The sequence below is a fragment of the Microtus oregoni genome, unplaced genomic scaffold, assembly GCF_018167655.1.
Source record: "Microtus oregoni isolate MIOR12 unplaced genomic scaffold, Mior012 000079F_ref0000094, whole genome shotgun sequence".
Lineage (NCBI taxonomy): Eukaryota > Metazoa > Chordata > Mammalia > Rodentia > Cricetidae > Microtus > Microtus oregoni.
In genome coordinates, this window is record NW_024544537.1 from 1,358,781 (window position 1) to 1,379,215 (window position 20,435).

The following is a 20,435-nucleotide window of genomic DNA, read 5'->3' on the forward strand; positions in this document are numbered from 1 at the left end:
ACAGAGTAGAGATTGGTACAAAGTACACGAGAGGTCAAATGAAAGCATCCAGCAGAACTTTAATTCCTGTGCTTCTCATCATTATGTTCTAAAATGCCAATTCTGATCTGTTGTTTTTAATATCCATAGCAAGAGAAAAATGTAGGAGAAATTTCTATTACTTTTATCACTATGGGATTTCATTTCTTTGTGACCAGGGAACCGAATTCCACAATAGCATTCATTAAGCAGTTTAGAGATGGCAGTGACCACAGTGTTCCAAGGATGGGAATGTTTGTACTAATAGTGTAAGGCATAAGGTACCTCATATATTTTTGATACACTGGAATATTGAAATAAGAAAATTGTATAAGAAAATAAGTGCCAGCATATACCTATACTAATTTTATGATTGACCACTACTAATTTATTCAGTAAAGGGTTATTGAATAGTATTTCCAACATATAGGCAAGCAAAACAAAAACTAATAAATTTTGTTTATATTAGGAAAATTGGGCAAACATTGTGATAGCTTGTTTTATATCAAAAACACAAACTGTAGTCATCTGAAACGAGGAAGCCTCAGTTGAAAAAAATGACTTCAAAGATGGGCTGTAGGCAAGCCTATGGGACATTTTCTTAATTAATGATCAATGGGGAAGGGCCCAACTCACTGTGGGTGATACCAACACTGGGCAGGTGGTCCTGTGTTGTTGGGGTTTCTGTCCTGTCCAGTTCTCACAATAGTTAAGTCCCAAAGAAAACACACAGAGGTCCACATTAACTATAAACTTATTGGCCCATTAGCTTAGGATTCTTATTAACTCTTATAACTTATATTAGCCCATTATTCTTATCTATGCTAGTCACATGGGTTGGTATCTTTTTCAGCGAGGCGGTCACATCTTGCTTCTTCTGTGGTGGGCTCAAAACTGCTAAAAAAGCTTCCTTATTCCCAGAATACTCCTGTTCTCATTGACCTGCCTCTACTTCCTGTCTGATTGTCCTGCCTATACTTCCTTCCTGGCTAATGGACAATCAGTGTTTATTTAAAATATAATTGACAGAATACAGACCATTCTCCCACACCAGTCCGGGGTTTTTATAAGAAAGAAGACTGAACAAGCCCCGAGAAGCTAGTCAGTAAGCAGTACTCTTCCATGGTTTCTACATCTGCTCCTACCTCCAGGTTCCTGTCCTGCTTGAATTTATGCCATGACTTCCCTCACTGGTGGACTGTTACCTGGAAATATAAGTAAAATAAGCCCTTTCTTCCCCAAATTGTTTCTGGTCATGGTGTTTTATTCATTACAACAAATCTGACTACAGAAAAATGAGGGCATTCAGAAGAAAATGAGTGGAAACAGGAAATCTATATAACTTTGTGAGTGACTTTTACTGATGTTTGGTAAAAGGAAAAGTCACAGTTATTGAGTGGTCTTTTTCCCTTTATCTATGAATGTAATTTTTCATTGCAGTTCATACCTTTTCAAAGTTTCAAAGTTCTTTGAAATTAAAATATAATCATATCATTTCTCCCCTTCAGCCCATTCCATGTATTCTCTCTCTCTCTCTCTCTCTCTCTCTCTCTCTCTCTCTCTCTCTCTCTCTCTCTCTCTCTCTCTGTGTGTGTGTGTCTTTCTCTCTGTCTCTCTTTCCCTCCCTCTTTCTCTCTTTCCTTCTCTCCCTCTCTTTCATGTTTATAACCTCTTTTTCATAATTCTTTGCTGTATAACAAAATAACCCTAAACCTAGTGGCTTACATACCTTTAAAAAGCTAAATATCCTCTCCCATGACCCCCATGCTCCCAATTTATTCAGGAGATCTGGTCTTTTCCTCCTTCCTATGTATATCCATGTATGTCTGTCTTAGGGTTCTCCTTCTTACCTGCTTCTCTGGGCTTGTGTACTGTAAGCTGGTTTTTCTATGCTTTATGTCTAAACACCACTTATGAGTGAGTGTATATTATATTTGTCTTTCTGGGTCTGGGTTACCTCACTCAATATGCTTTTTTCTAGAAGAGGAGAGGGAAGGAAGGGAGGGGAATGGAGGAAAGTGTATAACTCAATGAAAACAACAGAAAAGGTAAATATCAATCATTTTCTAAGAGTTGGCTAGCTGTTTTGGTCCAGGTAATGTTGAATGAGACTGAGTGATCTCAGATGGTATCGTTTACAGTTCTAGTTGTCAGCTGTCAGATGAGGCAGGCAATAACTTGGTTACATGTCTCTTTCCATGTAGTACAACAACCTGGGATCTTGAATACAGGCATTATTATAGGATTCCTAAGAACTAGAAAGGCACGTCCTAGAGTACAAGTACTTTTACAGTTTTTGCTTATGTTACATGTGCTAGCTTACCATTAACCAAAGAAGGTCACATAAACAAGCACTAAGTCAAAGTAGGTGGGAAATAATTAAGACAGGGCATGGGAGAGGAGATGACTGCAGCCTTATTTGCCAATAACCTTTCACGATTATTAGGGTTTTATAATTATATGAACTTAGCCTCTGAATTGTTCATGTCAGAAGTCTTGAAATTACTTTCTACCTCTCTTTTCCTCACCAAGTGTAAAATAGAAAATTATTTAATTTGTTAAATAAAATGCATTTTGTTAGAAATAATTTTCTCTTATTACTTTAACAATGTAACCATTAAAACATTTTTTGATAACAGAACCATTACTCTTTAATTAATTATAATCAGAGACTGGAGAGAAGGAACATAATTGTCAGAATAAAATATGAAATTTATTTTAAATACCAGTAATCTATTTTATTACATCTATTCAAAGAGGTAATCACTAGTAAATGGCAACATTTAAACCCTTAGAAAAATATTAAGCACTACTCCTGTTTTAGGTGATTGTGTGCTTGCTTCTTATCTGAGAGTTGGCAGCAGGTAAAGTAAGCTGTTTTTTTATGCCTGCATTGTTAATTTTCCTTCTTCCAGCTAATTGACTGATTTCTGCCTTTTCTGCCTGCCTCCCAAGGGGGTCACTTTCTCTGACAGGAAAATTGAATGGCACTAAAACATCCCACCATCATCAGTTGGCACAATCATTTATAGAGCTCTTAGAAAACTTCAAATGGAAGTTTTCCTTCATGAATTGCTGGAATGGGATATTGCACTGCTATCAAGCAAGTGCTGATCCACACACAAATTAGCTTCATAACAATTTTGGGCCTCAGTTTACCCATCTGCAAAGCAGTAATTTGATTTGAATTTCGTCTCTCAGTCTGGTTCTTTGCATCACCATGAGTTCTGTCTATGCATCACATTCAGTGCTCTGTTGACTACAGTTATGGAGGAAGGAACCTGGTACAGTATTGATTATAGTTGGAGGTAAGATAGATAACAGTCATTATATAGAACCATGTATACCAGAATTCAAGAGATAATGCCAGGAAGCATATCTAAAACTTTATGTGTACCATTTCCAACTTTGTGTGACTTGAATTGATTCTACACTTGAGACTTGATGTTTTCTTTAAATGTTAGAAAACATCTGTGTAGCTTTCATTATGACTGAAATGGCATTTACTTACTTTTCAGAGCCCTTCGAGCTGAACTGATCAGGAGTCTTTATTATTTGGGAGCCAGATCCCTTTGACTCTGAGTACAATCATTAACATACTGTGGATGTGCACATAAGCACATACATATGATTAAGAAGACTTCTGCTGTTCTGAAGTTTATAAATTTGGTCTGATTTGATTTGTGAATTCTAGGGATCACTTTCCTATGCTACTGGGATTCTATTCAGAAACGCAAGCTATGTTCCAATGTATTTTCCCTTAGCTTTTCAGTTTTTACCAATTATAGTATGTTTTAAGTTAATATACTTACTATAATTTTAAAATTGATTTGTGTGCAAGGTGAGAGATGGTGTTCTAATTTCATTCTCACATGGGAGTATTTTATTTTCCCTGCCAAATTTTATCAAAAGGTTATTTTTGTCTGTGTTTTTGATACCTTTCCTCAAATATAGCCATTTTACTTCTCTCTGGTGATGTGGGAGTCCCCTCTGTGTGCTGTGATTACCAATAATGAATAAAGAAACTGCCTTGGCCTGTTGATAGTACAGAAATTAGATAGGCAGGGAGGACTGGACTGGATGCTGGGAGAAAGAAGGGCGGAGTTAGAAAGTTGCTATGGATCCACCACCAAAGATAGGCCTGCTAAAACTTTGCTGGTTGGGCATGACCTCGTGGTGATGCACAGACTAATGGAGATAGGTTAAATTAATATGTAAGAGATAGCAATAAGAAGCTAGAGTTAATGGGCCAAGCAGTGATTTAATCAATACTAAAAACAAACTTCTATATGACTCAGCTATTCTACTCCTCAGCATGGATCCAAAGGACTGGACATCCTACATCACAGATACTTGTTACTTGATTCACAATACCTAGGAAATTGAAGTAACCTAAATGTACTGCAACTGACGAATAGATAATGAAAATGTGGTACATATACCCTATGTAATGAATTTTATGAAAATATCAGGTAAATGGATGGAACTAGAAATGATCGTATTGAGTGAATTACCAAGACTCAGAAAGACAAACATAGCATGTTCTCTGTCTACAGCAGCTTCTCTCTCCAAACTTTCTTGGGTAGACACATGTATCTCAGAATAGCTACAGAAATCAGGAAAGTAAAAAGTGACCATTGTCAGGGTAAGGGGTGGGAAAGCAATAAAGAAGGGAATATGAGGTTATAGTGATCTTATTGGGAAAATAGGAAAAATTGGGGCTCTAATTAGGGAATATGATGGAAATAAATATAGAAGAAGGAGGACAAAATAGTAACAGTAAGGCTGTCTGAAAAAGAATTGTACTATTAACTATCTACCTAAAGTAAATATAATACATTTATAAGTCTGTGTATAAATATTCATATATAGTTTAAATGAAATTTTCTCATCTTTGCTGGCAATGTTCCTTCCAGGAGCAAAAGACTACCTAGCAGAACCCCAGCATCAGGCATGAGAATCCCTTTTTGAGTTGTTGGCCTACGTTATCAAAGAGACCCCACCAAACAAACACTCTATTGCTATCATCATCCTTGGTTGCCTCCCAGAGGTGGAAGGTAAATCCTTACTGCTGAAGACACCATGCACTTAGACATAGGGACAAGAGGCTCCTGAGCTGGATCTGACCTTAATTCCTACTTCCTGAATACCAGTTTTCATGGCACCAGAAGTTACCATGTAAATTTCCAAAGGAGGGAATCAATAAACAGTCCTGGCCAGCTATGATGCCTGTGTATCACAATGGCAACATAATTCTAAGAGTGCAGTGGTGAAACAGTTCTTCAATTGAATATAATGCTTGTTGAAATAGGAGCGGTGGGCTGCGTCCCCACCACCCAGCCACCCGCACGGCTAGATTTACCCAAAATAATAACATGGAAACTGTATTATTTTAAACGCTGCTTGGCCCATTAGTTCCAGCCTCTTACTGGCTAGCTCTTACATATTAATCCAACCCATTTCTAACAATGTGTGTAGCCCACGAGGTGGCTTACCAGGGAAGATCTTAACCTGCGTCTCTCTGGAGTGGGAGAATCATGGCAACTCCTTGACTCAGCTTCTTTCTCCCAGCATTCTGTTCTGTTTACTCCACCCACCTAAAAGTTGGCCTATCAAATGGGCCTAGGCAGTTTCTTTATTAATTAACCAATGAAAGCAACAGATTAGAAAGAAATCACTCCCACATCAAATGCTTGCTCAACAAGAGGAAAATCCTGCCTGGTATTGGAATCCAAGCAAACTACACAGGGTTACTGAAGGCATAGTTCTTGGAGGAGAACTTCCACTTTACTAAACAAGATTGTGTAGGTGGAGACTGCTCGTTTATTTCCCAGCTGCCAAGACCTAAATAATAGCACAGAAACTATATTAATTATAACTCTGTTTGGCCAATCACTTAGGCATATTTTTAGATAACTCTTCCATCTTAAATTAACCTATTCCTATTAATCTGTGTATCGCCATGAGGTTGTGGCCTACCAATAAGGTTCTGGCTGATGATTGGCATCTTTCTCCTTCAGCAACTACATGGAATCTCTCTGACTCCACCTACTTTCTCTCTATATCTCTGTTTGGATTTCCTGCCTGGCTTTACTCTCCTAAACCATTAGCTGAAACAGCTTCTTTAATAAACTATGGTAATTTAAACATATTCATAGCATACAGAGGGGGAATCCCACACATCTCCCCCTTTTTTCTAAATAAAATGTAAGGTTTTAACATAGAAAAATTACATAAACAAAACAGTTATCAAACAAAAATTATATTTATAATATTTAATTCATTTGCATTTGGTAAAATAAACTTAAAATATAGGCAGTTATAGAAATAAATGGTTTTAAAAAATAAAACAAAGTCTTTAAAGAGACAGTAAAAGTTATATAAAAGAGTCGTGTGGGAGAATTATTTGTATTCTGTCAATCATGTTTTAAATAAACGATGATTGGCCAGGCAGGAAGTATAGGCGGGAAAACCAGACAGGAAGTAGAAATGATGCAATGAGAAAAGGAGAATTCTGGGAAGGAGGAAGCTGATTCCTTCCATTCCTGCCCAGACCACCGAAGCAGCAGTATGTGATCTGCCCCACTGAAAAAGGTACTGAGCCACATGGGTGGCATAGATTAAAAAATGGGTTACTCAAAATGTGAGAGTTAGCCAGTGAGAGGCTAGAGCTAATGGGCCAATCAACTTATAATTTATGGAGACCTATGTGTGATTTTCTTTGGGGCTAAACAGCTGGGGGTACTAGGCAGGACAGAAATTCTCAACAAGCAGGCCCCCTCATGTTACAGAATGGCACCCACATGGATAACTACAGCCACAAAAAGCTTAAAAGTCTTGGGAAAGACTAGAGTAAAGCATTTCGATTTTCAGCTGTAACAGGAAAAAAGCTGCACTGTTTCAAAATGCCGGCTTTCTGGGCCATCCTGCCTGGAAAAACTCTGACTGTTTCAAACAGGTGGTCCCGACTAGGGAGCTATGGACACTCTGTTGCAGCTTGCTTCCCGGCAAGGACCTTGAAACCCATAGGAGCTTTTGAGTGTTGTTTATGGACACACTGTTGCAGCTTGCTTCCTGGCAAGGACCTTGAAATGCCATAGAGTTGTGGCAAAAAATTTCTCCATATTCCTTAGCAAATTAAAGACCCATATGGTCAGAAAAAGAAAGATATACATTAAAGAGAGATTCAAAGAGAAAGAAAACCTCTAAATGGTTTACAATGTGTTAAAAATATATACAGGCTAAAGGTTAAAGTTCTAAAGAAAGAAAGAAAGAAAGAAAGAAAGAAAGAAAGAAAGAAAGAAAGAAAGAAAAAGAGTGGCCAGTTGTGGTGGCTCATGCCTGTAGGATTTTCCTGGGAGCCAGAGACAGACAGATCTCTTTGAGTTCAAGGACAGCCTGGTCTACAGATTTATTCCAGGACAAAGTTATACAGAGAACCTGTCTCAAGAAGTAAAAGTAAAAATAAAAGAAATAAAAAAGAAATAGAGGTTAAAATAAAGCCATGTAAAGATGAAAAGTACACAGAGAATCTTGATACTGTATGCTATTATGCTCTCTTTAAATTGTTTGAATGCTGAGGAAGGAGCAACAGCTGCTAAAAGATATTTGCTTATAAATGTGGCTGAATTAATCCAAGATAGGTATTTTCAAAATACCTTGGATTCAAAATTGAAGTCAAAAGGTATGTTACTTTGGAGAAGAGATTTTGCTTTTGTTTCTACAGAAAATGAGAGGCTGTGGATTTATTCAGAGTTAAGAAAAATCAGCTTTGACCAAGGAGGACCACCTGAGAAATCCCCGACAGGAATAGATGGCCCAAATGTCTGAGTTCTTCATCCAGAACAGGTTCAAGACTGCTGCCTGAGATGATCAAGACTCATAGGATACATCAATCAGGATTTGATTAGAACTCTAAATTTTCTTTAGGTCCTCATAAGATTATCAGTGTCCCCAACCAGCTAAAAGTAGCCTAAAATGCTACACCCACATTCCTAAAAAATGGACTATGGATATTTTTCTTTGTTTTTTTTTTTTTAGAGGGGGAAGTGGTGCAGGAGAATTGTCTGTATTTTGTAAATCATGTTTTAAATAAACACTGATTGGCCAGGCAGGAAGTATAGGCAGGAAAATCAGACAGGAAGTAAAAATGATGCAGTGAGAACAGGAGAATTCTGGGAAGGAGGAAGCTGATTCCTTCCATTCCTGCCCAGACCACCGAAGCAGCAGGATGTGATCTGCTCCACTGAAAAAGGTACTGAGCCACATGGCTAGCATAGATAATAACAATGGGTTAATCAAGATGTGAGAGTTAACCAGTGAGAGGCTAGAGCTAATGGGCCAATCAACTTATAATTTATGGAGACCTATGTGTGATTTTCTTTGGGGCTAAACAGCTGGGGGTACTAGGCAGGACAGAAATTCTCAACAAGCAGGCCCCTTCATGTTACAAAAGAGTATAGATAGATATAATTTAAAAGAATAAAGGCAATAAAGCCACATAAAGATAAAAAATACACAGAGAGACTGAATTATGTACTCTATACTATTGTGTTTTCTTTAAATTTTTTGACTGCAGAGAGACATTTGATTATAGGGACTGTGAAACTAAAAAAAACATATATATATATATATATATATATATATATATATTAAAGGTATCTTGACTTTAAAATTTAAGTCTAAGGATATGTTATTTTTAAAAAAAGGTTCTGTTTTTGTTTCTATAAAAGATAAGAACCTGTGGATTCCTTCCAGGCTAATATGGTTTGATCAAACAACATTCCCTAAAGTGATGATCTAAGTGGTCCAACATCCACAACAGCTTCAGGACTGATGGCTGAGATGGACTAATCACAAAGAATACCCCATAAAAGACGTGATTAGCAGTGCCCCCAATCAGTAGGAAGTAGTCTAAAAATCTATATCCAAATTCCCAAATATTGTTAATAAATGATTCTTTTCATTTAAAGTGGGTGGATTGCAAATGATTAATGGTCACAGACAAGTTCTATAAAAAATAAGGAGCATATGATATAGAGATGAATACTTTCTATTGGTATGGATCTTGGACTATTGATACAAATTTAAGGTCAATGTGGTTATACTGTATATATGTATTTTTGTTCTTATTAAAGGTATTGTGTTTGTGCAGCTCATTTAAAAATGTAATGTATAGTTAAAATACAGTTTAATATATAGTCATCTATAATAGTCAAGCTTGTAGTCATATTAGTTAGGGTTTCTAGATGTACAGAGATATATTGCAGATGGATACGTATTCTTCAATCCTTTCAAAAACCTACAGAATATGGCATTTAAAATGTTTTAAGAACTTGGACTTTTCTCAACAGTGAGACATGTCTGCTTCTGGCAGCACCAATTACATCAGAGAGGTTGATGGACATTGAAGAAAATCGTTATGGAATGTGCCTTCAATATGACAAGGCTAGCCATTTGGGCAAGAAACTGTTCTTGCCTGTATTGTTTGATGTTATATTGTATGAACTGGGCATGCAAGACCCACAAAAAGTGACTGATAGACTTCCCCAAAGAGGAGATGGTCCTTCAGGGTTCTTATTTCACAGAAGAAACTGCCAGACATTCTTCAGGACACACAAGACAGCAACTTATAAACTTAGCCATTTCAAGGCAAAACAGATCTTCAAATTTCCTGCTTCATAGAAAAGTCTATTGGATAATATGGGCCTGTAGGACAAAGATGGATTCCCCAATGTTGCAGAGGAATATTGGGAAATATCCAGATAGCCACCTGTATCCCTGTCATTTCTATAATTTTGAAAGTTGTTTGCTCTGCTGATGTGGGATTCCCTCTGTATGCTGTGAATACGATTGGTTAATAAAGGACTGTCTTGGGACTGTGAAGGGCAGAATATAGGTAGTTGGGGAAGACTAAACTGAATGCTGGGAGAAAAAATGCAGGGTTAGAGAGAAGCCATGTAGCCCCGCTGGAGATAGACGTTAGAACTTTACCTGGTAAGCCACAGCCACATGGCGATACACAGATTACTAGAAATGGGTTAAACTAATATGTAAGAGTTATCCAATAAGAATGGATAATGGGCCAAGTGGTGACTTACATAATATAGTTTCTGAGTCATTATTTTGGGGCTGAGAAGCTGGGAACAAATAAACAGTCTCCTATTATAAATTGGCACTATGGCGTGGTCGAGTACATCCATGTAAAACCTGAGAAAGCTTGAGAAGGAACTCTAGACACACAAAAAACAAATTTTAGTCTCACTTTTATTTTTCAGCTGGCAGCACTCCACAGCTCCTTTAAGAGAGGTCATCCTGATTCAGTGATAGTAGCAAAAAAAAGTGTGGGTTTTAAATGGTAGTTTCTTGGGCCATGCTGCCAGTGTGAACTCTGGCTCTTTTAGGAGGCCAAGCACTTGAATGGTGTTTGTGGGTCGGGTGCTTATGTGCCCACTCGGGGTTAGGAGCAAAGTAGCTGAGATCATGCCCATTGCTCAGTGCTCCCCGCCTGGGCAGGCAGTGGAATCAGGTCTACTAGGCATGCATAGGCAGAAAAGCATGGTGGATTCCTGCCACCATAAACAGCGATATTTCCAGACTGTGCATTGTACTGCATGACAGATTTAGCTATTGCCCAGATAAAAAGGGTATATGTGCTGCATGCTCCTTCTCAGAGTTAAACTGGTGATCATGGTTCTTACCTGGTGGTCATAGAGTGTTAATGGTACTTCTGCCATTTTGAAAAACAAAGAGAGGCAGAGCCAGTACCCAGGGCTACTGTGACCAAGATGCTTACCATTTTAAAAGCTCTCTAGGACAGAAAAGGATTACAAATATACAATAGGAGAGACTGAGACATTAAAGACCTCTAAACAAGATGTAATGTGTTTAAAAATGTACATAGACTTTGGAGAAAAAGAAAAAAGTATTGAGGGTTATAAAAAGCAGTAAATGGTTTATAAAAATAAAACAAATCTAGAGAGACAGAGTAGAGACAATCATAGATTAAAGGAGTAAAGATAATAAAATAAATATTAAAAAGTAATAGAGTAAAAACAAATAAGCTACATAAAGATGAAATGTACAAGCAAGTCTGGATTATGTATATTATTGTGTTTTCTTTGAATTTTTTGATTGTGAAGGAGCTAAGTAACCAACATATATACTTTAAAGGTATCTTGACTTTAGGATTGGAGTCTTTGGAAAAGACTTCTTTTGGTTCCACAGAGGAAGAATACCTGTGAAATCCTTCCAGACAAATGTTTTTGATGGACTAAGACTCCCTGAAAGGTCACTGTGAATACCCCCAAAAATTACTTTGCCCAACAAAAAAAAGGAAGCAGTTTGGAGAGAACTATGCCCAAATTCCCTAAATGATAGTTTATAAATGTTTGTTTAAATTTAAAGGGGGATATGCTATAGAGATTTGCATTAGTATGGATCTTGGTTTATTGATACAAATTTAAGATCATTTTTTATACTGTGTGTATGTATTTCTGATCTTGGTTAAGGTATTGTGTTTGTGCAGCTCTTTTAAATTATAATGTATGAGAAATATAAGTTAATAGATAGGCATCTATAATAGTCAAACTTGTAGTCATGTTAGTTAGGTTTTCTAGATATATAGAGATATATTTCAGTTAGATAGGTATTCTTCAAATCTTTCAGAGACCTCCAGATTATGGCATTTAAAATGTTTTAAGAAGTTAGGACTTTTCACGACATGAGACACATCTGCCCCTGGCAGCACCAATTACTTCAAGAGGAAGATGGGCATTGAAGAGGCTCTTTATGGAGTCTGCTAGCCATTTGGGCAAGAAACTGCTTTTGCCTTTACTGCTTGATGTTATTCTGTGTGAACTGGGCATGCAGGACCCACAGGGAAATGACTGCTGAAGTTGCCAAAAGGTGATATGGTTGTTAGGGTTCCTGCTTCATGAAAGAGTCTGCAAGACATTCTGCAGGACACAGAAAAAAGTTACTGACAAATTATCAATATAGGTGGAACTGTCTTTGAAATTTCCTGCTTCATGGAAAAGTTTGCTGGATAGTATGGGTCTGTAGGATGAAGATGGAAGTCCCAATGGTACTTGGCTGACTGTCCAGGCAGTGAGATATCTCTATAAATTCTAAGGTTTTGGAAGTTGCTTACAATGCACTTCCTGTTATATCCTTCTGGAGTCTTTGATGGAGTTAATGGAGTTGAAGAATAGATAGTTACAATTATGGTTTTCCTTAGTTATGATAAAAGATTAAAATAGATATAAATATTATAACTGTAATTCTTGCTTGATATTTTTATGTAATTTTACTATGTCAAAGTTAAAGCATTCCTTTTTATTTAAACAGAAAAGGGGAGAGGTGATGTGGAATTCTCTTCTGTATGATATGAATACCATTGGTTAATAAAGGACTGTCTTGAGCCAGTGAAGGGCAGAATATAGGTAGGTGGGGTAAACTAAACTGAATGCTGGGAGAAAAAAAGGCAGGATCAGAGAAAAGTCATGTAAGCCCCACTGGAGACAGATGCTGGAACTTTACCTTGTAAGCCACAGCCACGTGGCCATACACAGAATACTAGAAATGGGTTAAATTAATATGTAAGAGTTATCTAATAAGAATCTAGAGCTAATGAATCAACCAGTGATTTAATTAATACAGTTTCTGTGTGGTTATTGGGAGTCTGGGCAGCTGGGAAATGAGCAATTGGCCCCCCTACAACACTCTGCCTTTTCTGTTTACTCAGATAATATTTTATACTTCTCAGGTCTTTGATTGTGTTGAACACTAGATAGTTGTAGTTACTTTACTCTCATGACTTAGCCAAGCCATTTCTAATATAAAACTTAGGTTCCTTAGGATGGGATAACTATTGAAACATTTAGCTTATGGTTTTTGCTTGATATTGTTCATGCTGGTTGCTATTCAAAATTCATACTTGATATTTATTCTTATTGTATATAGTTTTGTATTAGGCTTAAAACTCTCTTATTTAGACAAAAGGGTGAGGTTCTGTGAGAACTCCTTCAGCCAATAGCCTTTAAAAATCTGGCCCACTTTGGGCATGGTCTCATGTAATATATATACAGACAAAAAGTGTGCATGGACCCCTTGGCTGCTGAATTCAGTTCTAGTTCCTAGCGTACACAGAGAACTACAGATCGCTACCAATTCTATAAGTTTACTCCATAATATATAAACCTTCATTATACTTCATTCTGGGCTAGTTTGGATATAATTCCTATTTTAACAGCATAACTCTCTAAACACACATTCTTATACCCACAGACAGGTATTGCTTATCCTCATCAAGAAATTTACTCTTTGCAACATATGGGGACCACTGCAAAAAACTACAACCAATTAAAATGCATAATTGTGGAGCCCAATCTCAATGGATACATCTACAAAACAACTGCTGAATCTAAGTTCAGACACCATTGAAGACAGTATAGAAAGACTATAATAGACAGAGGATCAGACAGTTTGCTGTGAGATAGAGTCTCCTATGAATGTCAGAAGCTACATCCATCAAGTCTCACCAACATGACTGCCTAAATATGATCTGAACAAGGACAATCGACATGCCAAAGCGAATGGGGCAAAGCCCACAAACCCTCAACCCTACACAAAATACTACAGGCGACTGAGGAATGCTGCAAAGTGTGAGAAGTAGTCTTCTCCAGGAAAGAGCATATTTACTGTTTATCCAGTACCAAATGGTCAACATTGTAAAGACCTATCTATCTATCTATCTATCTATCTATCTATCTATCTATCTATCTATCATTCTATCTATTCCTAAAAATTTGATTGGTTTGTATAATGTTATTTGTATGCATCTTTACAATGTTGACCATTTGGTATATATATACCTGTTCAATATCTCTAGCCTTGAGAAAAATCCAAATTAAAGTTACTTTGAGATTTTATTTTACCTTGGTCACTTCATCAGGAAAAATAAATGACAACAAAAGCTGGTGAGGTTGTGGTAAAAGAGGAACTCTTAGCCACTCTCGGTGAGAGTATAAAACCAGTGCAGGAATTATAGAAATCAGTGTAGAGGCTTCTGATAAATTAAAACTAGAACTACCATACAACTCAGATATACCACTCTGAGGCATATATGCAAAGGACTCTATATCCTACTACAGCGATAATTGCTGTCCCGTGTTTATTGCTGCTCTATTCACAATATCTGAGAATTGAATTTAGCTAAGATGTCCATCAACAGATGACTTTTCTTCCTCAGCAGTCTGTTTAGCACCTACCCAAACTATGGATGCTATCAAACAGGAAAGAAGTTTCCTGGTCAATACAAACTTGATTTCTTCCTGGCCTGTGATCCAAGTATATGCTGTCTTCAGCAATAGAGTCTTAAAATCAATTCTGGTGGTTAATGGAGAGCAATGACAGTAGCTCTCAGACCTTATACAGAAGTTTCTTTGTACAATGATGATGGTTAATGCAGGAACTCACAATAGTTCAAGGTACACAGATTAATGTCTGTGGAGTGGTCAGTCTCAAATGAAGCATTTTGATCACAACCTCCAGGGCTCAGGGATCTATTGAGGTAAAGGAGGAAGAAAAACTGTAAGAGCAAGGGGTTAGTGAAGACCAGGGCAAAATCAGAATGCCTTTTGGACATAAAAAAAAAAAAACCCTTTCAACTCATGAACTCACGGCAGCTGTGATTTCTTGGAAAAGACTTGCACAAGATCAAACCAATCAATATTCTACCAAGGAGGGGAGGGACTCATGAGCCACCATCCCTAACTGAGGAGTTACTGACAGCAGATGGCTTCTGGGGAAGGTGAAGTCAGTTTTCTTTAAGGATGTGGTGTAGTTTCTGGAAGGTTCACTGTGCTACTGTGGGAGGCACAATACCCATGAGTATATATGCAACACAAATTGTACTCAGTGGTTATTTAAAAATAGAGGATACAAAGTTTAGAGGAGTAAGGGGGTGGAAGAGGTAGTGAATAAGATCCAAACTACATTGTATCCATTGTGATGGTCTCGAGAATTAATAAAAGCATTCTGTTAAAAATAATAAAACAAACATTTCCTGAGTCTAAGTACCAAGATGAAAGGCCCTGTAACTGTTATTGAGCTGTGTAATGACTGACCCTGTGGTCCTAACCCCAGAAGGTAACTGAGCCCGTCAACCTTCTCCATTTGAAAGTAAGTTCCTCACCTCCAGGTAAATTCTACAACCTATCATGTGTACCTCCATTTCATCTCTTTTTTGTTCTATGCTCCCTGGGTTTCTCTGTTCAGTAAGTGCTTTATGAAGCTAAGTGTCACACTGAGGTCATGAACCCTAGAGGAAAATCACCACCACTTTGAAATGGTTGAGACAATGTATTCAGAAAATTCAAATTTTTGTTTTTCATCTAGTTCCCATGCTTTATTTGAAATTCTCTTTGCTCCTACTTTCTCTCCCTCCTGATCTTAGAAGCACACAGACAGCTCCTTATCTCCCCAAATATCATGTGAGTTTGAGTTTTTTCATGACAACAGTAGTCATCTCACACATGCAACTCAATTCACTCACCTGAGAAATGGGGTACATAACTTCTTTGTGGAAGAATTATTTTGATTGTGTGTTCTGATACATGCACATGTTTTATCCCTATTCATATCAATCTCTGAATTCTACTACCTTCATTTACATCTGATGGACACAACAATTCATGACATAATGTTTTCTAAGAATTTGTGCTATTTAAGAGTGCTAGTTTTATGATCAATTAATTACATAAGCGCATTTTAGTTTTTCCGAGTTTATTTAGCTTTACTATTTTGATTTACTTTACCTTCTGCTAAACATTTTGTCCACTCAGAAAGTATTTCTTGTACATCTGCTTCCTTCTCAACAGTAACTAAGAGAGAGAAGATGACACTGGGAGGGAGGCCGACATCCTAAGAGCATACCTGAGGCCAGAATGTTCTCTGAGGAGAAAAGACAGGGTTCCTTATAGAGTGGGGCTCAAGGTTACCTGTGGTTTTGTGTCATAGCATATCTCTTATGTCTTGTAAAGTTTGCCTCAGTTCAAGGGCTCATAGCCAATTTGGAGAATCAGAGACTGATGTGACCCACAATTTCAAGCCTGCAAGAGCCTTAAAGACTACTCAATCAACTGCGAAACATTACTTTAGGTTCCTTTCTTAGTGCCTCCATATTAAATGACCATTTGAATGCATCTCTCCACTTAGAAGATTTGTGGCTCTACCTACTTGAAAATCTTAAGAGGAATTTACAGCCATTGCCTTTATTAAATAGGATCATCATGTATTTGAGAGTCCCTAGTAAGCTGTGAAGTGGGATTCCAATTTGGGCAAGGATTTTGTTCATCTGTCATAAAACTATTCTTCTAGAAATAATAACAATTGTTAAATTTATTGTACTTTTAATAAGTGTAAGTATTACATAGTAAAAGGTAAAGGAAGTGCTTTACCAACTACTTCATGGAATCTTGGAAAAGTATGCATGGGGAAAACACCATTATGCCCTGTACAAAAGAGCACACTGAAGCTTACAGAAGTCACAGAAGTTGCTAAGAGCCTTTCACAGAAACTGCATCGTAGCTATTTCCCTTGTAAAACCAATGTATGTCTGTGTACTTTTTCAGTTTTTAAACATTTTGGCATAAATTATTTTAATTTGATTTTCATTTTGAGACAGTTGTGACAGTCAGCTTCAAAGCTATTAATTCTGCCATCTATTTTTGTACTGATCATTACGGAGAATCATTAAAAGCATGATTTTTTTTTAAGTAAAAAGAGCTCATTATTTTATTGTCTTCATAACAAAATCAGCTTAGATTTGAATCAGTTTTTCTTCTCATCACCTCCCAGATCAAAATGCCAGCATCTCATACTGTCCAGCATACTCTGAGCAGTTGGGCTCAGCATACAGAACAATCTTTTTTTTAGTTTTAACCTTTTGGAGTAGGAGATTCTTTTGTTCGTGTGTTGATTTCATTGGTTAATGAATAAAGAAACTGCTTTGGGCCTGATAGGGCAGAACTTAGGTAGGTGGAAAAGACCGAACTGAATGCTGGGAAGAAGGGCAGAGTAAGAGAAGCCATGGATTCCCTGCCTGAGATGAACGCTGGTTAGAATTTCTGGCACTTGGCGATACACAGATTAATGGAGATGGGTTAAACTAATATATAAGAGTTAGTCAATAAGAAGTTAGAGCTAATGGCCAAGTAGTGTTTTAATTAATACAGTTTCTGTGTCGTTATTTTGGGGGCTAAGCTAGCCAGGTGGCCGGGAAGAACAAAGAGGCCCTCCTTGTAACAGCCTTTTTGTTGAAAATAGGTTTAGTTTGATCACAATAGCTATCCTGTTTCCTGTCATCATGGCAATTTTCTTGGGCATACAAAGGATCCTTGACCTTTTTGTACTGTGTCACTTGGTGGGGTTGGTGTTTGCCACATTTCTTGCAGAATGTCCAGTAAGTCTTAGGAACATTCACCATATTCAAGAGAGGGCACTGTGGCATTGAAAGAAAGAGGCAAGGTAAGCCACCAAAAACATGATTTTTATTATAAGTTTTTATTCTTTGAGAACTTCATATATGTATATATACATATATGAAAATATGATATAATTTCCTTCCTCCAAATTCCCCTATAACATTTCAACACCCCCTCCAAACTTCATATGTGCATGGTGCCGGGTCCAACCACTGGAAGATGGAAAACCCACCAGTGGCACATCCTTATAAATGAATTATTTTCCTTTTTCCATCAACTATTTACCACCAGTAGCTCCTCAGTAAAGGGCGAGGCCTAGAAAACACTTCCCCTATTTATGTTGGAATTCTGGCTGGCTTGATCTCATTATAGTTTTTGTACAGGTAACCAAAGCTCCTGTGAGTTCATGAGTACAATAGCCATGACATGTCCAGAAAGCAGTTCTAGTTGAAAAGTATATCTTCAGAATATCATCAATATCATAGAAACATGGGTTTGGATCTAAACATTGTCTCTGTCATTTCTTTGGGAATAAAAAATTTCTTATGCAGATTTTGATAAAGAAGCATGGTATCTGATCAATATTCTGAAGGAAGCTTTAAAATCATAAGACGCTCAGCATAAAAACATTCTCCCATTCTCCCTTAGTCTCATTGAAGTCACAATTGAGGCAGAGTTCAGCACCAGGAGGTTCCTTCATGGCAACTAGAATCCGTCATTTTCAGTTAACAGTCTAAGAGCTTCGATGTGCTTTTTCTCACACTGGATATCTCCTACTCTAGTTGCTCCAATATTAGGAAAGTACTCCTGGAATGCTTAATGAAGAGGTATGTGCTTTCTCAGTGCTCTACCAATAGGGCCCTGTTTTGTAGGGTTTCCAACACTTCCCTGAAAGTTCATCTTACACAATATAAGTAAGCAGACAATGTGTATTCTTTGGGTGTGTCCCCACATCTTTCAAAAAACCACATGTCTCCTCTTCATCCTAATGCTTTCTTTATTTCCACCTCTGTTTGAAATAAGAAAATAAATACAAGTCCTCTCCCTGAAGTTTTCATGTCCCAGGAACAATAATGTCTACTCTCTTCTTCACTTCTCTTGAGACCAAGAGCTCTCTCTATCTCCCAATTTTCCATTCTATACCCTCCCTTCTTCCTATCCTTCTTTTATTTCTTAATTTATTTTTGGAAGTGCCTTCTCATCTCAGGCTGGCCTTACATTTTCTTTGGAGCTGTAGATGGTCTTGAGCTTTTGATCCTCCTGCCTGCACCTCCACAGTGCTGAGATTACAGCTGTGTACTACCGTGCTCAGTTTACATGGAACTAGCGCTGAATTTCAAGGCTTTGCAAATGCTAGGTACTCTACCAACTGTCTCCATCCTCCCCATTTTCTTTCTGTTCCTTGCATGCTATACTGTGTCTTCTAAAAATGGAATAAATGAAATCTACTGTGGTTTGGAAAAGGGGACAGAGTGAACAGTACAGGGTTTTCCACAGTGCTACAAAGTTCTGGGGTCCTATGGTTAGACAGAGAAGCCCCTCTGCAGTGTTTGTTATATTTCCAAAATTTATGCTAAAGTGTTGGGTTATGTCTTTTACTCTTATATCTTTTGGGAGGAATCTGCCACCCAGCTCCCAAATAAATCACACATGGAGGATTATTCTTAGTTAGGAATGTCCGCCCTAAGCTTGACTTGTTTCTTGCCAGCTTTTCTTAAATCATCCTGACTACCTTTAGCCTCTGAGATATTATCCTTTCTTATTTCTGTATACTTTTCTTTACTTATTTCTCTGTGGCTTGCTTTGCAGCTAGGTAGCTGGGTGGCTGGCCCCTGATGCCCTCCTCTCCTTGTTCTCTCATTTGTTCCTTGCTCTGGGTTCTCCTATTTATACTCTTTGCCTGCTAGCCACATCTATTCTTGCTCCTGCCTTGCTATGGGCCATTCATCTCTTTATTAGGACCATCAAGTGTTTTAGACAGACACAGCAACACAGCTTCACAGAGTTACACAAATGCAATGTAAACAAAAGTCACACACCTGAAAATAATACTCCCCAACACTAAAGTATTTAGAGCACCACACTAAGGTGTATTTAAGCACTCAAATGGTTTAGTAATATATTTATAGATACACATACTTATATTTGTATATTTTATATGTATATACATATGTGTGAGTATATGTGGAGAGAGAGAGAGAAAGAGAGAGAGAGAGAGAGAGAGAGAATAAAAATACAAAGCAATAAGGCAAATGGGATAAAATGCTAATAATCAGAGGTGATTCCAGACAAAATATCAGTTGTACTAGGGCCTGTTTATGTTCCTGACATTCTTCATGATTGCGACTACCTGCAAATAAAATGGTGACACTAATCTTTTTAAAATGGAGTTTTTATATGTAAAAATACAATATATGTAACTTCTTTTCTATGATGTATGATTTTAAAGTGAATGTGGCATACTTGAGCTGATTTTTAAAAGGCAGAAAGAAGGAAAGAAGGCCAAAGATCTTTCTTAGGCAAACCCCAACTCTCTGGCTCATTTATGGTTCCCCTTTTATTCATTCAGTTGTCTGCTTCTCAGGAGATTTTCTCCATTCTGCTTCCTCCATTTAACTCCAGGTGGGGGTGGGTCAAACAAACTTTCCCTGTCCTAGCATGTTCTTTACGTTTTCTTTTCAGTTTCTTGCTTTGACAATCTACCAATGTGACAAACAATGAATCCAGCTAAAAGCCAATGAAGGAAGGCGCCATGATAGATTAGTTCATACTATCTTCTTTTCAGCTATTCATTTTTCTGGTTTTACCTTCTGGAAGTCAGACTAAGGATAGATGAATGGTAGGGGGCAGGGTTTGTGATAGTGCAAAATCCGTCACTGCTTCCCCACTGTGCTGCTCTACATGACACTACAGGTTCTCCCATTCACACAG